This window comes from Dipodomys merriami, unplaced genomic scaffold (genome assembly GCF_024711535.1).
Source record: "Dipodomys merriami isolate MVZ:Mamm:240054 unplaced genomic scaffold, mDipMer1.0.p SCAF_31, whole genome shotgun sequence".
NCBI lineage: Eukaryota > Metazoa > Chordata > Mammalia > Rodentia > Heteromyidae > Dipodomys > Dipodomys merriami.
Genome location: NW_027204604.1, coordinates 4761841 through 4777554, shown reverse-complemented (window position 1 = coordinate 4777554; position 15714 = coordinate 4761841).

The window sequence follows — 15714 nt, the reverse complement described above, 5'->3', positions numbered from 1 at the left end:
ATAATGAAAGCAATAACTAATTACATAAATAACAGCATACTTATGTTTTTACATTACCAACACCTAACAATGCTTCCTTCCCCCCGCCTCCCTTCACCATGCAAATGACAAATCTTCCATTTTTAACTCAGATATTCTTGCAAATGGTTGTAACAATGACCTTTCCTCTTCTTTCTTTTATTTTGACAAATCTGAGCCTGCTGGGGAAGCTTCTCGTGAGAGGAAAGAAATGTGGGAGGTGGAGCCCTGCCTGACTCCACCTGGGTGGTGGTGGTGGGTGGGAATGGACTGGAATTAGCCAGAGCTGTGGCTGGAGCCATGGACAGGCTCAAGCGGAAGGCTTGGGAGAAGTGGACTCCATCCCTCCCCTGCCCCTCATCAGTGAGTTCAATCATCCTAGAGAGGTCACTTGATGTGGTCAGCCCTCAGTTTCCTCATTATCTCAAATGGCAATAACAGTAATTTCTTCCTCTCCCGAGTTACAATAGGATAACTATAAAATGTTAGATGTCATCTTGTGAAACTGGCCAGAATTCATCTTTGATGTGTTGATCATAGACCTGTGTGTCATATGCTCCTTTGCCCTCTTTTGCTTTACCTTTCTCTGATACTTAACAAGCTGCCTTTCAGTCCATGTTTGATTGGTCTTGTTGCTGTCAGGTCTGTCAGTACATCATGGCAGGAACATGAGGCAGATGATGCCTACTCATCTTATGGTTGGGACACAAAAGAAAAACAGACCAGGGTCCACCATCCTCTGGACATAACTCCAGTGATCCTAAAACTTCTTATTAGGCTCCACCTCCTAAAGGTTTCGCTACCTCCCATGGCACCAGAACACTATTCTCATAAACCTGGTGACAAACATCCCTGCAAGACGAGATTGGGTAATGGATATAACAAGATAGAGAAGGAACCCAGCTGATATCAGAATAATAAATGCTGCCATTAAAACTCTAAGGCTTAGCCAGGCGCTGGTGGCTCACACCTGAGATTTGAGGATCACAGTTGGAAGCTAGCCTGGGCAAGAAAGTCCACGAGACTCTTATCTCCAATTAATCACCAGAAAATCGGAAGTGGCGCTATAACTCAAAGTAGTAGAGAACTAGCCTTGAGCAAAAACTGCTCAGGGATAATACCCAGGCCCTGAGATCAAGCCCCACGACTGACATAAATAAATAAATAAACAAACAAAGAAATAAATAACAAAAAACCCACCCACGTCCCACCTCCCAAAACATCTAAGGCTTGAATGATGCATAGGATTCATTGAGGACCATAAATATTATTTCCATATACTTGGATTCTCTGGTTCTCAGAGAAAAAGCTAATAACAGCTGTTCGAGATAGGGGTTGAAGGAAGTGCTTGGTTTTTCCTAGTCTGACAAAATTTCAGATTTGCATCTGGCATCACCTTTTGTAGGGTAGAAGCGGCACCCAGACTGTATGTATCATATAAACTCAAATCAAACAGTGTGTTTATCATTAAAAATATTGTATCATAATTGCACTTATAAACAGAGTTACCAAGGAAACCAGTTGATCGTAATTACCTATTTATTCCTCTCTGTCTGTCTGTCTGTCTGTCTGTCTGTCTGTCTCTCTCTCTCTCTGTCTCTCTGTCTCTGTCTCTGTCTCTGTCTCTGTCCCTCTGTCTCTCTGTCTCTCTGTCTCTCTGTCTCTCTGTCTCTGTCTCTGTCTCTGTCTCTCTCTCTCTCTCTCTCTCTCTCTCTCTCTCTTCCACCTTAGCTTTCTTTGGGCTGAAAGGTATGATAAGCTGTACTGTTGTCACTCTGGGCCTGGTCCTAATACTGATTAGTAGAATTACATTGTGATTTTCCACAGCATGCTGTAGTGCTTTGTCTGTGCTTAATTTTAAAAAAATGGGCCCAGGAATGGGATAGCTCATTTATTATGTGTGTTTTAAATGGTTATAGTGGGTGTCACATGGGCAGAAACTAAAGATTAAAAGTTTTGGTTTATGAAAATCTTGGGGTTCTGTCTCTTGCAATAGGAACTGGTGTGAGAAGAATTTTGCTTCCTGAATGACTTCACAGCCTTGCAGAATTTCCCTCATTTTACACTGATTTCCCCAGCAGAGGCTGCAAACTTTTCCTGTGAAAGTCCAGAGAGTAAATAGGTCAGGTTTGGCCAGCTCTCTATTGCCGTGATTGGACTCTGGCTGCCCAGAAGGAGAACAGCCATAGACAATGTATAATGAATGGGTGAGGCTGTGTTCCAATAAAACTTTATTTACATAAACAGGTGGCAGGCCAGATTTGGCCCACTGGTCACAGTTTACTGACATCTGTAGGGGAGCCAGCTGAGGGAATGAACTTGCCCACCCTGGTAACAGATTAAGGTGCTGTCTTCTTCCACAGCTGGGGATTGCTTTTTCTTTTTTCTTTTTAGGACTAAGCCTTTGTCTTTACGCTTCTGAGATTTTATATTTTCTGTTCATTTAGCAAGACTGGATCTTAATTGACACGTGTGGTCTGGGAGGGGATTATAAAAGTTTCCTTCTGTCTTGCAGTGGGGCTGGGTCATTATCTTCTGGGCAGAAGCAATGGCCTGATAAAACTTAGTGAGAACTTTGTGCTACTGTAGTGAAATGCCTGAGATATCCATATAATAAGGGAATAGGCTTTTCTGGAGGGGAGGGATTCATAGTTTCACTTCTGCCTTGGGCTTGTGGCAGCTCTGCACATTATGGCTGGAGCATGTAGCAGAGGAGGCCTGTTCCCCTCATGGCCAGTGGGAAGCAAAAAGAGAGGAAAAGGGGGTTTCAATATCCCCTTTAAGAGTCTGTGGCCCAGTGACTTAATGTCTTCTCACTAGGCCCCATCTCCTAATGGTTCTACTGCCTCCCTGTAGCGTCGTGGGCTGGCAACCAAGCCATCAACACATGGGTGCCTTTGGGGACCATTCTAGGACCATAGTATAGCACAGACCATCCTGCACCTTGGCTGGTTGGATGCCTGATACTCTCTCACTATACCTGCCTTCCTTTACATTTTACAAGGCATTTCAGAATGTTGCAGCTATTCTTAATAAAATTCAAACATTTAGCAGAGAATATTCCAGCTCCTGACAGCCACCCCAAATCCAGATTCTAGGGGCTAAGACCCTGTGGGTGGGGCTGAGATGCCTGGGGTGAAGAGGGCGTGGGCAGGGAACAGAGGCTGTCACAGAAATGGGGCAAGCTCACAATACCACTGAAGGCCAATGTAACATGGCTATGATACTGAGACAAAGGTTCTTAGTGACCCCGCTCATTCTTTATGGATGAAACTGTGTGTGCCAGTGAGGTAGAATTTGATCCATGTAGACAGTGGATATGGATGTCCTGGGTGGATTGTTTGGCCATCTCCAATGATAAAAATTAACTGGATAATTGCCAAATGTGTTCTGAGTTTGGGATCCCCTAGGCAGCTAATGTGGCCAGCGGGATAGGAAGGGAACCTTCAAGGACAGGCTGGATGGGAAAGAAAGGCAAATATCTGTGACCTGGTGGGTTCAGGAGTCTGTCCATGAGCCAGGGCTAAGAACTGAGGGCCTGGGCTGAGGGTAAGGGCCTCATCTTTCCTAACAAGAGTCAGAGTTGGGATTCACACTCAGGTTTGCTGGGCCACTTTGCACCTCTAGTTGTATCTTTCAATGGATGGTGTTGAGTTGGGGCACAACACTGAGTAGCTGAGTGGGGCAGAAATCTCAAGCTTGTGTCCTGGACTAGTACACACTAGTGCACTCACCTAGTGTTCTTTTATTTATTTTAACGTTTTATTTATTTATTTCCATGAGACAAGGTATTGTTATATCACCCAGGTTGGGTTCAAACTCACTACATCCCAAGTTGGCTACACAGCTAGGTTGGCTACTTTTAATCCAGCCTTACCCTTCTTAGTGGCCTTTGTCAGCAGTCTTCTTGGTCTGTGCACATAGTCTGGCCTCTAGGGCTGGGGAAATCTGCATGTGGCCCAGGTGGCAAGTGAGAGCGAGCTCCCTGTCTCCTGTCTGTCCCTTCAAGCTCTTCCTGTGCTGAGTGAGTTCCGCAGCAATTGCCCTCAAACCATGTCTGTTGGATGGTCTCTTGGGAACTTCTGCTTTGTCATTTAAAATAGTTTGGGAACTTCAGATTTAGCCCAGTGTCAGAGCAGAGTATTTGGTCTGTAGGCGTTTTTGTTTTTAAAATTCATGACAAGTTCCTTGCAACATGTTTTATTCTATTTTCACCACCTGTTCTACCTGGGGGTGGTATTAAAATCTGGAATGATCAATCTATCTGCTTAAAAAAAACTTTATTTGCCATTTATATGTGTCTTGTCAACATACACATGCACCCACATAAGGTGAATTTAGATATGTGTATATGTATTATATATTCTCCTCTCCCCTCCCCTTCCCTATTCTCCCCTCCCCTCTTCTTTCCTTTCCCCTCCTTTTCCTTCCTCAACCCTCTTCTCCTCCCACTTGCCTATCCTCCTCTCCTCTCCCCTCCCTTCTTCTCTTCTCCCCTCCCCTCCTCAACCCTCTTTTCCTCTCCTTTCCCCTCTTCCTTCCCCTTTCCCCTCCCCTTCTCCTTCCCTCTCCTCCTCTCCTCTCCCCTCCTCAATCCTTCTCTCCTCTCCCCTCCTCTGCTTTCCTGTCTTCCCCTTCTCCCTCTGTGACTTAATTGGCTTTAAACTATGGTTGTAATGTTGAAGGCATTCATTTTGCCAGGCTCATTATGGAATTTTAAATAATAAATTGGCAAAACAAATACATGGTAAACCCATTGCTAGTATAAAGTATCATCCCTGTGAACTCTGAACACTAATAGTAATGTGTATATATTTACATAAGTGTGTATATATATATATATTTACACATACATATATATGTGCACACATACCACATGATATATATGCTCTAGAGAAGAAAGCCTTTGAAAGTTTTACAACCTCTTTCTGCTTCCACTGAAGAAGAAAAGGAGTAGTGTTTCCATTTAAACAAGTTCTTATATAGCTATTCAGCAAGGGTATCTGGAAGGCAGTGTTGGAAAGCAGGGGGTCAACTCCCCAACTCTTACCATCCATGTTATTATTGGCAGTCTCTTTGTGTCAACCAAGACAAGGGACTAAAACTTCTTTTTTTAAAAAAAATAGCACCACATTCTATTTGCTGTCTTTAAGTGTACTGGTAACGTGAGGCCTAATTATGGTCTCACTTTGGGTCCTTGGGTCCAGCTGTATCTAAATGTTGAACTTTCAGTTATATAAATCAGTAAGTTAACTTTGCTTCCTATTATTTAAAATTAAAGAGAAAAAAGGCACAGTTGGAAGAACAAAATAAAACAAATGGAAGAAAAAATTACCTAAGACAAACCTAAAAAGCAAAAAGGTTACTATCAGAACTCTTAAACATATACTTATGCTTACATTAAAGCACCAAAAGTACTATCACCTCCATTTTTGACAGATGAAGAAACAGATACACACATTGAATATCCAGCTGTGAATGCTGCCAGATTGTAGGTATGTATCATAAAAAAAAATCAAGCTTCTCTTAGAAAAAGAATGAAAAGTAAAATGTAGCCTGTTGCATTTTCCACAGCACCCTTGAAAGGTAGAGATTTGGGTTCCCGACATTTTGCCGAGGGTTTTCGGGTCTCCAGAAGGACTTTGTGGCCTTGGAAACTTGATTCTCCCTTTCTCACTATGGCAACTTGAGGCTCCCATAGGGCATGTATAGGTGACACGGAGCTCTGTCCTCTAGAGATACATAGAGATATGACTGGTGCTACAGCCACTATGAAGAGTGACAGACACAAGTGGAGTTCGCAGAATACCATCTGGAAGTAATGTAAAGCCAGGGTCTTGCAAGATAGTTAGGGACAGGAGGTCATGTGCCTATGCCTAACAGAAGCAAGCCATCTGACCTCTTTAAGTATCAGTGTCTCCATCTACAAATGGGAATACTACGATTGATAGTACATGCTCAAAAAATGATAGCCATCAAGTTATTTCCCAAAAGGTTGAGCACATAAACCCGGAATTCACTGCAGGCCAAACTCTTAAAAGATTCACAGTATTGATTAGCATATTAAGGATTTGGAAGAGTCCACTAATAATAAAAGCACACTGCAATTGTATTTATCCAACTGTTTCATATTTGCATAAAACACTTCCCTTCTCTGCTAGCTTTCTGTAGAACTAGAATCCAGTGGAACGCATTTTGACATACTTGGTGGGAGGGGTCACACCCTGTAGTAATTGAGGGAGATTTATTAGGTCACCACCAGGGGGTGTGCCAGCCAAGTGTTCTGATTCTCAGAGAGAAAAAGAGGGACTGCTCTAGGCTTCCTAAGATGAGAGTTTTGGACAGCTTCACAAGGAGAAAGGTCAAGTCCCAGAAGAGGCCAACAATAGCAGTGGTTTTGAGGAGGATGGGAAGGAAAGACAAGCGATCACACCTTGTAGATTTTACTACCCTTCCTTTCTGGTAAGATGTGGAAAAACCCGACCTTCTGATAACAAATTGGTAGAGACCCAGAAGCAATGGAATGGGACACGGCAGGGCCAACCACAGATCCAGATGTTTGAAGATGGAAGACTGGGCCCATCAGAGATCAGAGACTTACATGATAGGGAGGGAACACTCAAAAGACTGTTTCCAGGATTTATTCTTTATGCTTTCGTTTTGCTGGTACTAGGATTTGAACTCAGAGCTTCATGTTTGTTGGGCTGGTGCCTTACCTGTGAGCCATGCCTCCAGACTAACTTTTTGCTGGTTGTTTTGGGGATGAGTCTTACAGACATGTATGCTTTCTGGACCTTAGCTTCCTGAGTAGGTAGGATTAGATCTGTTCACAGGGGCCTAGCTCAGTTTCCAGGATTTTTGGGTTCTGTGTCTAACGTGAAGATTTATTACCAACCACACACAGAGATGCAGATATACACACATACATACCTACATGCACACCAATTCAATAAATATATCATTTTAAAATTATTTTTAAGTTATCTTTACATAGGTGCACAAAAGGGTTTCAATCAGCCTGACAATTTATGTGTATAATAAATGTCACCCTTTCAATCATTCTCTCCCTTCCCATCTCTCCCAACTCCACCCATCCCTTCCAATTTCCTAGTTCCATTTTCATATCTGTACATTGAGTATTCTCCCACAATTCCTCTCTCACATTGTTTATTCTCTCTCCTTATCCATTACCCCCTTTAGACAAAGCATATTTCAGCTTCCTGATATTCATGTTGTTAAACTGTTCATTGTCCAAAGGGGTTATGTGGAAATCCATTTTTTGGGGGGGTCAGGTTGTGGGGCCTGAACTCTGGGCCTGGGCGCTGTCCCTCAGCTCTTCAGATCAAGGCTAGTGCTCTACCACTTGAGCCACAGCGCCACTTCCGGCTTTTTTCTTTTTTCTTATGTGGCACTGAGGAATCGAACCCAGGGCCTCATGCATGCAAGGCAAGCGCTCTACCACTGAGCCACCTTCCCAGCCCAAGGAAATCCATTATTATGTATACCATACTCGAGTCAGTTTGATCATGTGTATATGCATATGGCTCTGTATGTGTTTTGTGTATGTTTAGATTTTAGAATTAATGTCTCTTTTGTCTCTCAGAACCTTAGTCCACTCAGCATAATAAATATATATTTTTTCTGATAACTAAGGGCTTTCTTTCAACCTTGTGAAAAGTATGTATATTATATATAATAGAATTAAGTTAGTAGATCTGAAGATGAACACTGAACATCAGATGATAAAAATGTTTGTAACAGCTGGGCGCAGGTGGCTTATGCCTGTACTCCTAGCTACTCAGGAGGCTGAGATCTGAGGATCATGGTTCAAAGCCAGCCTGGGCAGAAAAGTCGGTGAGACTCTTATCTGCAATAAACCACTAGAAAACCAGAAGTGGCACTGTGGCTCAATCGGTAGAGTGCTTGCCTTGAGCTGAAGAGCATAGGAATAGTGCCCAAGCCCAGAGTTCCAGCCCCACAACCAAAAAAAAAAAAAAGTCTGTAACAGAAAATGTGGAAAATACCAAAAGGCAAAAGAAATGACGTGTAACTAAACAACCCTTTCTCCTAATGATATTTTAAGTATTAGGAGGATGTATAGGTAATTGGGCATTTGAGGGAACACATAATGGTTAGAATTTTGGTTCCTAGTGACAGAAATCCAATCCAAAGGCCTTCAGTGAAATTGGGGTTGTATTACTAGGACTCAGGCTTGTCTGTGTCATTAATGCCAGGGTGGAAAGGTGCCCTAGGCCTCAGAAACAGTGAGCAGGTGGACTTGGGGGTACTCTTAGGACATTCCTTCTTTGATTCTTGCTTCTTCTTCACTGTGTCCACCTCCTCCATGCCCTTCTCTCTCTGGTTCCACTGCCAGCTTTTCTGGCCCACAGGACAGGACACATGGGTGTACATCTGCAGCTGCTAGGCACTCTCCCCTACTGGCCCTTCTGCTGGGAAGAGAAAGATTCCCTCAGTTCCAATTCTAAAATTACTAGGGAAGGAGAGAATTGTCCTGGCTTGGGTCAGATGTCCACCCTGGACCAATCTACTGTGGCCAGAGGCCAGTCATATTGTGTAGATGGCTTCTCTGTGACAATGAGCTGTAGGTCTTAGAAGTGGGAAGGGGAAAATTAGATACTGGCAGACAACACAATACACAGTACTGTATTTATTTTCCACATTTTTATGGCTGAGAGAAAACTGTTTGTCAATGCATCTTGTTTTTCACTAAGCATTATGCCTTCCGCACTTCTCTTAAATCTTTGTAAACTATTACGTTCTATTCAAATATTTGGATTGACTTAGCAAATTTCCAATCCTTTCATATTTAGTTTTCTTCTATGTTTTTTAAAGCAGGTTTGGGATGTTAGAAATGTTGTCTTCTTTTCTCCCCATGTGCTGGAAATTGAGCGCAAGGTCTTTTGCCTGCTAGGCACCTGCTCTACCCCCGAGCCACAAGCCCAGCAGGAGCACAGGCAATGTAGTCTTCAATATAGTGTTCAGGTCTGCTTACCCCTGCCTACTACTTTTCTGCAAATAGATCCAGGTAAAGTGAACCCTGGGTGAATAAACTCTGCGACCTTGTAGAGGGAAGGGCCAATGACCCCCGCCCCATCCCCAAAGGTAGGCATTTCAGGAATGAGATTTTTCTTTTTGATGGAGTTGGAGGAGTCCTTACAGGAGCATCTTGCTTTGGGGACACGTGGGGAAGAGGGAGACCTGAGCAAAGGTTGTGTAGTTCCTAGCCACCTTGCTCTGAATCCACATACTAACCCACCACATTCTCTTCTGTGAAGGTCAGTCTTGAGTGTTCTTTTTTTTCTTTCACCATCCCATGATATCTCCCACGTTAAAGTTAAACATTTACGCAGGTTAAAAATGGCTTAAAAGACTCTTTGTGAAAGAGTGAAATTTCCTGAGCGTGGGGTGTCATGGGCTGTGTTCTAGGGGAAGGGAGGAATTTCTGAATGGAATGGCTTCTCAGTCTGAGCAGGAGGGAGTTTGAAGGCAGCTCTGCTCTCCTCCACTGGAGAGGGAAGATAGAAAAACAACATCTACTCTGTGCTGGATGCTTTATGTGGGTTTCACTTCTCTGACTTTTAAACTGAAGCTGCTGCTGGGTCTGTGCTCTCTTGTCAATTTTAATGCTGCTCTGTTATTTCAGGTGATTCATGGTTTGGGGGAAAAGGTGCAGAATGTTCTCTTGCCATTGTTTTTCTGCATTTTCTCGTACTTTCTATTTGTGGAATACTATGGTTTCTTTTTTCAAGAAAAGATGATTATTAAATATTCTAGTTCTTTCTGTCCTGGAGTGGCTCCAACTGATGTTTTATCATTCTTATTTGTTTTGAATGATAATAAGTGGATGATGATCTCCATGCTGTGCGTCTAGGAGGTGGAACATTTCTCAAGCTGGGGCTGCATCTAATTTTGTTTTGGAAACTGCTGAAATTGTTGAGCACAACAGGGCCAAGAGAAGCTGCATTTCTGATTGCAAGTAGGGAAATAGGAAAATAAGTGCCTTTGCTTAGTCTGGGAGAGCAGGAGTCTGAGAGTTGTGTTACAGTCTTGCCTAGATGGACCAACCAGACCTCTAATGGCAGGGCATCTTGACAGATTGTAAGCCCTCTCCTTTGGACTTGAGTACCACAACTTGGCGCTTGTGGACATTGATCTATGCAGGAAGAAGGGTTGGAAGACTGAAGAACAATGTGTAGCAGGCGCAAGGTTTGTCATCCCTGAGAGAACTACATTCCCAGCTCCTGAAGCAGTTCTGAAGGCCTGTCTAGCCAGACATAGAGATGATTAGACAACCACAACGATGACTTTTTCTAAGACTTCCCTCCTCCCTCTGAGTAGGTAAAACTGCAGTTAGTTGGAATAAAAGTAGGGCTCTGGAGTACTTGGTTTTGTTCAAAGAATGACAGCAAATTTCAGCCCCCTTCTTCTCAATTTCCTCATCTGTAAAGTGGGGAGAATAATGGGTGCTCCCAACAGAAACACCGGAGGATTAACTGAACTGATTAATGGAACTTAACTATCGCAGTGCTTGGCCTGAAGGAACTGACCAATAACTACCATTTAGTTATTTATTTATTCATCTGTGGATGGGTGGGTACACAGTCACGTGCAGGACTGTATTGGGGTTTTGCTCATAGATAGAGCAATGAATTTGTGTTCTCTGAGCAGAGAGCAGGGATAGTAGGGTGAGGAAGTTTGGGGGCATGTTGAAAAAGGGAAGAGGAAGTTGAATCTAAATAGATAGCAGACACTGCCTTTGCACTGTCTTATTTACTAGGTGATGAGTGAGCCTTGGATACTAAGTAAATGCACATGGTAAAGCACATAACATTATATATCTTTCTGGACAATATAAGCATGAGAGCTAGGCTGTAACATCACCTACCTGTCTTCTATATCCATCCAGGGCTCTGCTCCACAGACCAGCTGCCATCTGGTGGACCCCGGGGTCTAGTTTAGGCCACTTTCCTTAAGGTCATTCAGAGAGGGCAGGCTGAGGGAGATGATTCTGTCTAGAGTCCTGGGGAAGAGCTTGGTGGCACTATCAGCAAGGGCTGTGTTGCTATGCTCAGATGTATAGAGTAGATTGTCCACCATTCTCTGTTTTTCTTTTCTTCTTTTCTCTAGTTCTGCCTATGTCCTTTTTTTCCCTTTTCTTCCTCTTTTTTCAGTACTGGGGTTTGAACTCAGGACCTACTGCTTGCTAGGCAGGAGCTCTACGATGTGAGATATACCTCTTACCTTCTTTGCTCTGGTTGTTTTTAAGATAGAGTTTTCCTTTTGCCAGGATTGGCCTGGACCACAATCCCTCTATTTATAGTTTATGCTGTGGCTGGAATGACAGGTTAATTCCACCATGCCCAGCCTTTTCCCTTGAGAAGGGAGTCTTGTGAATTTTTAAATCTGGGCTGGCCTTTAACCTTGCTCCTCCTGATTTTAGCTTCCTGAGTTAGTTAGGATTGTACGTGTGAGCCTCTAAACCTCACTGAGACTGTCAGCTTCTTAAGTCCTATTTTCCTTTTCTGTAAAATGAAGATGACTCCATCGACTTTGCAGGAGGCTCTAAAGGGTTAGAATTAGTGCCTAAAGAAGTAACAGTGCCAGGCACATAGGAGGTATCCAGCTGTGAAGGTTGAATTGTGGCCTTTAAAATTTATGGTGAAAGACTTAGCCCTAGTACCTCAGAATGCAGCCTTATTTGGGAATAGAGCTATTGTGGATGAGGACATATTAGAACAGCATAGGCCTGTAATGTAGTATGAATGAATGGTGCCCTTATGAAAAGGAAATTTGGAGACATTCACACCCACAGAAATAAAGCATGTGAAGATGTAGGCAGAGATGAGAGTGGTATATTTATAAGCCAAGAAAACCAAAGGTTTCAGGACATTCACATGAAGTTCAGGAAAAGACTGGGAACAGCTCTCTGAAAGAGTCAAATCTGCTGATACCTTAATCTTGAACTCTCATCTCCAGAATTGAGAGGCAGTACATGGGTTTTGCTGAAGCCACTCAGTCTGTCATACCTGATTACAGCAGCCTTTGCAAATAAATACAACAACTAGGAGCTGCTATAGTTTGGATCTGCAGTATCCCTTGAAGTTCACCAGGGATGGGCTCCCAGACTGGGCCTCCAGCATAATGTGCTACCCTGTGATAGGCTCAAAGCAAACTGGGTCAACCAATCATGCATTAGAATCTTTCACACTGTGATCCAAAACCAATTTTTTTTTCTCTTGATAAGGTGATTGTGTCAGGGAGTTGTCATAGTGATGGGCGGTGACGGACACAGGCCTATCACCAGCTTACTGTATCCCTGTGTCTCTTCTGTATGCATCTTCTCAATGACTTCCTCCACCTGCAGAGAGCCACTGCCCCCAGCCCCCACCTGGAGGGATCCACAGAGGTAATACCCTGTGGGACAGAGACTAAGCACTGATCCCAAGGGTTGATGTCGGCCTTACCTCTCCACCCTCACTTCCCACATTCATTTCCTGCTCATCTACTACCTGGATGCTCTCTTCATGCCAACCTGTGCTGTCGGTCTTAAAGAAGACCATTTTCTACCCCAGCAAGGCTCTTGGAGACACCAAAAAAAGGATGCCTGGCTCGGTGAAAGAATCATGAAATATTGTCAGGACATCTCCCTGTGCTGGGGAGGTGCTTCTAAAAGTACCTTCTTACCTATTGGTCCTTGGAAGAATCACCACAGGGCAGGGAGCTAACTGGAACAGGCTGGGTTCCTGCGCCACTGGAGGGGGGAGGTATGTAGCCAAGCCATGAATAACTTGGAAATGGAAGAGCAGGAAACAAGCTGGTAGTATTCTGTTTGATTTAAAACTCTGTAGTGTCAGGGGGTAAAGCAGATACTGAGTCTCTTGATGAGGCTCAGGAAGAGTTCTATTATGAATTACTCTTCTTTCCTCCTTCCCCTTTCCTTTTGTTGCTCTCTGTCTTCTATGCACGGCTCTCCTCTCTTCTTTAGCTGGATGCCTAGGAGGCCAACCTTATGTTGTGTATTTGCCAAGTCCTCCCATTAATCAGATTTGGCACCCAATGTGTGATTTTGGGGTTTTGCATGCCCTGAACATAAACAGTGCTGTGGTGGGAGGGAGAGAGAGAGAGAGAGCAAGAGAGGGAGGGGGAGAAATCTCTCATTTGATCTGCTAAAACACACCTTAAGAGCAAACCCATCCACATTACTGAAGGTATCAGCTGGGTCCTGCCTACAGTTATGTCAAACAAAGTGTGTTGCAAAGTGCCAACTCTCCCTTTGTGCTGTGACACCGAGAGCTGCCAAAAGATATTAAAAAGCTTGCATGAACTAGGTGATGGCAGCTGTAACTATCTAAGTTATTGCCTGGCAGCTGCAGCGCTGCCTCACTGCTGCTGGCCGCCTTTATAGTTGGTTCTCCATTTGTTTGCCCTTTTCTCTAGCACCAAGCCTGCAGTGGCTGCCCCAACCCCCTTGTGCCTGCAGGCGGGGAGACTCGTGAGCCGAGCACTTGGAGAGACACCTTCATGCAGATTCTGGGAGAAGTCATATTTCTCTTGGCTGGACCCCAAGCCTGGTTTTGCATCGGTCAGCTTGACTCCAAGGAACCTTGGGCAAGGGAGATGGCATGGAGGCAAGCATGCACACCCAGGCACACACATCAAATGCAGCTTGTGTGTGTGTGTGTGTGTGTGTGTGTGTGTGTGTGTGTGTGTGTGTGTGTGTGTGTGTGTATGTGTTTGCATGTGTGGCTTTTTTTCCCTTCCATGTTGGCTCTGAGTGAGCTAGAACAATATCGCCAGCTCCAAGCCCTGCCAGTCCTACATCTGCTCCCTAAAACCTCCAGCAAATAAGAATACGGTGGGGTTGTTTAACCAACACTTACGATCTACACACTTTTCAGCTTTGCTCTCCCTAGGCTGCCCATCCAGACTCTGAGATCTGGATGCTGGAGCAAAGGGTTGAGAGATAAGGGGCTAATGATCCCTGTGGGCATCCATCTCCAAAGCCTCCTTTGCTGGCACATTGATCAGGGCATAAACCACATTTCATTGTCATGGGCTTCGGGGAAGGTGTCTGTACCGCCAAGCTGGGTTTTTGTATTCTTCTGTTGAGTTTGGTCTTTTCAGCTGTCTGTTAAATAATTCATACAGCTCATGAAAGTAATATTTCTGGGATGTAGGGGTTCTATTTTTCCAATTCCCTTTCACTCTATCTTGTAGCAGTTGTGGAGAGAAGTTGGCAGGCCTGGTCTGAGCCATATAATAAAACCTTCTGTCTTTTCTTCTGCTCTTTGGAGGTGGCAGGGCAGGAGGTACTGCTGACCTTCGGCAGGCTAAGTCAAGGTCATGCCTAGGATTTGAGTTTGGATTTTTCTTGAAGTTTTGCTATCAACAGGATCAGGTCTTTTTCACTGCTGGGCTGGTGACCCCTTGGGACCGTCTTCCTGCTGGGAGGCCCTTACTTTGCAATATCCTCAAATGCTTGCCTAGTGCTTGGAGTGGGGCTTTGCCCTTGGTGTATACTTCCTGAAGATCTGTGCAAGCGATTGAATTTGGTGTGTGTGTGGGGGGGCGGGTGGAGAGGCAAGGCTGTGTGTTTGTAACTTCTGCAATATGGTCAAACCAGTCAAACACTTGGACTGGTCATCTTGCTTCTCTCCTCTCGTTGGGTTGGCCAGTTGAATGTGGCTGATGCCAAAGCAAAGCTTCTTGTAGTGATGGAGCAGCCTCAGATTGCTCCGTGGCGAGGTGTCATGAATGGAATGTGGTTCTGAAAATCACACTGGAATTTTATCGCCATGTTGAGAGGTAATCAGGTCACAGAAAGGGATTAATGCCTTTCTTGAGGACTGGGTTAAGACTTCCAGAATCTGATTAGTTACCTTGGGATGGAATTGATATAAAGCAAGGGTGCCCCTTATATATTGTCTCTTCTACATTTATATATGCCTGCCCTGTTGCTCTTTGTGGAAGCAGCATGAAGTCTTCACCAGAAGCTAAGCAGATGACAGTATCAGGCTCTCAGATTTCCCAGCCTCCAAAGTGGTGAGCCCAAACATGCCTGCGCTCCCAGGTGTTGTGCTAAAGCATTGGAAAGCATCCGAAGCCATCAAATAATGTGTCTCATTGAGTCCTGGCTTATACTTTAAACACTGTGTCTGCCACTCTCAACTACATCAAACGTTTGCTGAGAGTAAGGACTGGGTCTACGTAGTCCACTACTCAAGCCTGACATCTAGCAGTACACTGAAAAATGAAGAGTAAGGAAGGGAGGATGCAGTCATGGTTCAGTGCATGTTCTCTGAAACTAGGAAACCCGAGGGGAGGGGCTGGAGTGGAAGGGGAGGGGAGAATGATGAAACATGGGCATGGCATCCTTCGTACAACCACTGGAAGATAATAAACATATATTTAAAAACAAAAACAATTGATGGACATGTAGCAGGTGTTTGTTGAATGAATATGTGAAGAAATACTTTTATAATTATAACAGGCATTTATGGTACCACATGCTTTCCTGATGGGAAAGATGGGACGGGCATTTTCTGCACCCCCTCTTTGTTTCCCTAAAACCCCTTTTATTCTGGTTATTTTCAGGTCTTGATGGGTTTTGGGGAAATTCTGTGCACAGGGTCTGTGGCCAGTATGAAGCCCTTCCAGGGGAACTAAATCTTTGGA